Source organism: Peromyscus maniculatus, chromosome X, assembly GCF_049852395.1.
Source record: "Peromyscus maniculatus bairdii isolate BWxNUB_F1_BW_parent chromosome X, HU_Pman_BW_mat_3.1, whole genome shotgun sequence".
In the NCBI taxonomy this organism is placed as follows: domain Eukaryota; kingdom Metazoa; phylum Chordata; class Mammalia; order Rodentia; family Cricetidae; genus Peromyscus; species Peromyscus maniculatus.
The window spans coordinates 142,780,580-142,786,162 of NC_134875.1; the positions used below are offsets into that span (position 1 = coordinate 142,780,580).

General features: G+C 38.2%; 1 long non-coding RNA gene across 1 annotated transcript; it reads left to right on the forward strand.

Moving 5' to 3' along the window:
• The first annotated feature begins 1,364 nt into the window (after positions 1 to 1,364).
• Positions 1,365 to 1,947, forward strand: LOC102922242 (uncharacterized). Its single transcript, XR_013048116.1, has 3 exons — positions 1,365 to 1,497; positions 1,672 to 1,756; positions 1,838 to 1,947. It is a non-coding gene; the product is annotated as an uncharacterized LOC102922242 (long non-coding RNA).
• The last annotated feature ends 3,636 nt before the right edge of the window (positions 1,948 to 5,583 follow it).

The window sequence follows — 5,583 nt, forward strand, 5'->3', positions numbered from 1 at the left end:
CCTCTAAGAAATTCACCCTGATTTTGATATCAGTGTGTTCTGGAAGCTGCCATTAAGCAGAAAGTGTAGGATTTCTTCATTGCTTATTATACCACAGATACATTATGGAGTACAAAGAGATAAGGTTTAAAAGGAAGTCAAAATTTCCTTCTCTTTTTACCATACATTTACACACTCTGGATATTTTTAGGTATATGCTTACAGTATGGTATGTTCTCAAGATGTGACCATAGTAAGAAATAACATTGTGTAAATTTACATAGATTTAATCAGTTTGTAAGAACTTAAGAGTTACCTGGAAAGAAGAAGCTTAATTAAGGGATTCTCTCCATCAAATTGATCAAATTGCCTATAGTCAAGTCTATCGGACATTTTCTTGGTTAGTAATTTTTTTGATTATTATCTTATGTAGGATGTCCTGGCAGAAGGTGAGCATTAAAAAACCTGGGCCTCTGGTAATGGATGATATAAAAATGCGCATTGTCAGCCAGGCGGTGGTGGCGGCGCAAGCCTTTAATCCCAGCACTCGGGAGACAGAGGCAGGCAGATCTCTGTGAGTTTGAGGCCAGCCTGGTCTCCAAAGCAAGTTCCAGGAAAGGCGCAAAGCTACACAGAGAAACCCTGTCTCCAAAAACCAAAAAAAAAAATGCACATTGTGCAAGCTATGGGGGGTAACTCAGTAAGCAGTGTTTTTCCATGGCTCCTGCTTGATTCATTTTCTGTCTGGTTTCTGCCTTGAGTTCCTGCCCTAATCTGCTGAGATGATGCACTATGATGTGGCAATGTGAACTACATGAAGTATTTTCTCTCCAAATTGTTTTGGTCATGGTGCTTTTACCACAGCAATAGAAACCCTAACTAATATCCTCAAAGTAAGAGTTTGAAGTCAAACACAGAAAGATAAAAGGAGGATATTTTTCTATTCAAAACAAAATACCTCATGAATTTATATACATATAATCTGTTATTACATACAATATAAACTTTGTGTCTATATCTAAGATGTTTCTACAAGGTAAGTTGGTCTCAAAGTCTCCAATGAAGACACTTTGCCTAAAGTGAAACTTCTATCCTTCCACCACACAGACACTGGAGGGAAAGGAATGGGGGATGGAGGCTTTTTTTCTTTTTTTCAAATAACTATCTCTGCTATGCCCATTAGGCATTGTAGTACTTATTTGATGCATGATGTCAAAATAGAAATTACTCTTTTAAAGACTATTCACATACAAAGGGAAATTAAGCACACTGGTCTGTCATTTATGGCCAAATATGGCTATGAAGTTGTCTTCTTTGCTCATAATCCACCATTCAGCCCTAGTAGCCATGGAAACAAGAATTTTTAAAGTGAGTTAATTCTCTGTCAACTGGCAGTCACTAACATTTGGTCTTACTAGAAGAGAAAAAGAGGCAAGTATTTTACCTTCCCAGGTGGTTTTATTAATATCATTCAATTTCATAGGACAAAGAATGCCAGAAAAGACCATTGACATGTGGGTAAGTTTTTTGTAAATGCTGTTGAATATCGTAAGTGTCTAGAAGCCCCATGTGGGACTGCAGGTAGTCATTGAGCTGCCCTGCGGGTTTTAGTTGTGTAGGTCCCTGATGTTGAGTTTATGAATTAACCTCTCTCTGTTGTTTCCTTACTTACAAAATGGGGCAAATGTTTAGACGGGTGTCCTTAGAGAGTCAGATGTATGAATACTCCCGACGTGTTCAAATGAAGTTCTTCTTAAGCCAAGGACAGGAATGAATGGTAAGGATTGTGGAATCAAGGGGTTGGGGAGTCATTGCTCTGAGCTGAAATGTCTGTCTAATAGGATTTCTTTTTCTGAAGGTTTTTCCACTCTTTCTCTGACTGCATATATGGGCATTTACTGTCACTGGGAAGAACGACTGTGATCCTGCCACCTTCTAAATGAATCTTCTTATCCATAATACACAAAGGTATAAAATCTTTATGTTATATATGGGATCTTTCAAATATGGTCTTTATGAATCACATGCATCTACTCCACGTGTTTCTAACACCAGAAGAAACAGATACTGCCAAGCTAGCTCATTTTTTTTTCTGGAATAACAGCAATGTTCATTGTGTTTTCAGTACTAATCAAAGCACACTGTTCTTGTACTCCATTGCATTGGGCCTGCCTTGGAAAGGAAGATGATGTGGGCAGGGTGTTACCCAAGCCACCCTGAATTGTGAACTGATCCTGCTGAAGAAATTTCCCTAGTAGAACAGCTAGTGCCTTCACTCAGTCAGGAAACACATTCTACAGAGACTTTAGAGCAGGGGGTAGCTGTTTAGGGAAGGTTTCCTGGCAAGGAGATCCAGTGTGTAGGCCCCTTCAACCTTCTGCATGTGCAGTTGACAGTGATGTTATCCACATGCCTAGTGAGTAAATGACTCACCTCCTTCCTTCATCCTATGACTGGAATTGAGAAAAGATGCAAAGAAGTTAGTTCAAAGTTACAATACAGAGTGTAAATTGTCTGTGAAAGAAGATATATGCTCACAAAAATATGTCAGGATACTTTTTGTTTCACTGAAATGAAACTAATTGTCTAAAGATGAAATTTCAAGTAAGAGATGTGTTATAATTGGAAATATTCACTTTTATGGATTTATATGATTTTATGTGTTAATTATCCATTTCCCTATTCCTCTGACTCAGTCTCTGGACAATTTTACATATAGTATTTGGTTTACAGATACTAAAGAAGAATTGAGGGTTTTGTGTGTGTTAGATAATCACTTTACCACTGAACTCTATCCCCAGCTATATTACAGATAGATGTTGATGGGCATACTCTTTCTGGTTTCAATAAAATACATATAGCTTTCTTTAGAGAAGGGTACATTTCTGTAAAATTCACAAGATGGAATAGCATTGTACACTATCATTTATGAGGTGGATCATGTACAGATGAATTTGTATATACATATATGTATATACAAATTTATGTCGTGTGTTATTATTTTTAAATAAATGAGTTTTCTATGTGATTTTTTTATCTTTGGTTTTGTCATTAATGACTTTAGTTTGTAGTAGTCATGTAATATTATATAGTACTATATTTTAGAAATGACAATTAGTTTGAGCTTTCCTCTGCTTTTTCCTCACTTTATGGTACTAAAATATTTAGAAATTGCAAATACAGGTAAAATAAGCATTTAATTACATATGATATTGCAAACTCTCTTCTCATTGTCAGTTCTAAGAATTGAAATTCCTAGTCAACAAATATTATTATCTACTCTGTGAAGAATAATAATCTGTATATAGACCACTGAAATATCTTTATGTGACAACAAGGACAAGGTATGAGAGCTCAGTGCTCTCTAAGCCATGACTCCTTCTGTTTTCCTGCCTTCCCTTGTATTCTCACTGACTCTATTCTTCTTTGATGCCTTCTTCAGATTTGCCAACATGAAGGAGTACATCTTTAAGTTCAGTGGCCTGATTTGTAGTACATCAGCTTTGGTATTTGAAATCATCCTTGCAAACAGCCAATGCTGGCGCCTGTGGGAGTTTAACAACAAGCTTGTGCAATTTGTGTCAATTGGACTCTGGGAAGCTTATTACACTCAGGACTTTAACATCTCTGGGTCTATGACCAGGATGTTGGTTCACACCCCTATCAATGAAACCTGGAACAAGTCATCAGAATTTCAGTATTTACAAGTCCTGATAGCATGGGCCATTTTGATGAAAATCCTTGTCCTGATTTTCACTTCAGTGGCCATTAAGATCAGCTGCATGGAAGGCCCATTCATTGATATCCAGCTGTTTTGCTACAAGATGTCTGTCATAATTTTGGCTGTGAGCAGCCTTTTCACACTTGTTACTGTGACCTTGAACCACCTAGTAGACATCTATGGGCAAACCACTCTTGACTTTTCACCCGACTTCCCCGTTAAAATGGAGGACATTATAAAGAAACAGTGCACAAAGGTGTTCTCAATGGGTGTCCTGACAGCCACGATGTCACTCTTTGGCGTGATTTTGTTTCTCTGTGAGATGATCTTCTTGACAGTACAGAGTCAGGTGAAGGCCCGGTGTGATTCCAACCTGGCTGAGCAAAAGGTCTGAAGTGAGGGATCTGGCATTTTAACATCTGCCAGGAGAATCCTTGAAGAAATTGCCCTTTGTACACAGTACTGTGTAATCACCAATTCATTCTATATAAAATATCAACTTGATTTCTGGGAGTGTGTCTCAGTTTTATTCCTTCCTTGCTGCCAAATGCATTCCATTCTTTAAATGATTTCACATACTAAACTGCAGGTCGTGATCCCATTCGACAGTGCCAACAAGCAATAGCAAGAAAGAGTACAGTACAAAGGCATGTTTCCTAAGTAAACCTAGTGAATCCCATGAGCAATAAGGTTTGCAAGTAAGCAGACACCTCAACACAATAAAAGAAACCACATTCTTGTGTGGAGACACTTAAGTATTCAAATCTCTGAAAGGTAGAGCAGGATGTTTTAGCCTTGGCACTGCTGGGAGTGTGGGATGCTCTCTTGGAGAAAGAAGGCAATGCTGTTCACTGAGTATGCTATTGCCATCTGTATTCTCTCTCTTAGAAGGCAGTACCCATCTCCTATTTCCACAGTCATGAATAAATGCCACAAATGCCCAGGCATTTCCAGTGTGTTCTGATAGTCCATGTGGTGGGTAGCATAGGACCATTCTAATCTATCAGCCATCCTTTAGGACCCTAAAAAAATCCTGGTTTTCTCCCTGGAACCTTAGTCCCTATTCTTTATTAGGTCCGCTTTCTGAGTGTGTGTTACACTGACTGAATACTTTCCCTGAGTGAATCTAAATCAGTGGTTCTCAAACCTGTGGTTTGTGGCCCCTTTTCGGGGTTGAATGACACTTTCACAGGGATTGCCTAAGACCATTGCAAAACACAGATATTTACGTTATGATTAATAACAAAAGAAAATTGCAGTTATGAAGTAGTAATGAAAATAACTTTATGGTTGGGGTTGGGGGTCACTGCAACATGGGGAAGTGTATTAGAGTGTCACAGCATTAGGAAGTTTGAGAATAACTAGATCTTCCATCTCCATTACCACCACCCACCATATTACATACCTGTTTGATTTCTCTGACAAAGTACATAACATGAGCAAGTAAAGGAAGGAAAGTTGAACTGGCTCTTAATTTGAGTAAATATACATCATTACTGTGAGATCAAGGGGGGCAAGAGTCCCAAGTTGCTTGCTACATTGCATTGGTAGTTAGGGAGCAGGGAGAGTAGTTAGAGCACTGCAGATGCTCCCCTTGCTCTCTCCTGGTTAAGCAGCCCGGAACCTCAGTCCAAGGAATGATGCTACTCTCTTTCAGATGGTTCTTCCCAGCCCAATTAACCTCATCTTAACCTATTTGAGACATTTCCTTAGGCTTCTGTATTTCTTGATTATAGATCCTGTTCACTCAACATTCAATATTAACCATTCCCAATCCTCTTCTTGAAAATTTATGGTCCAAATATATCAATTTTTAAGATTTAATTTTATTGTATTTTACAATATTATTTAATTCTACATATCAGCCTCAGATTCCCATGTTT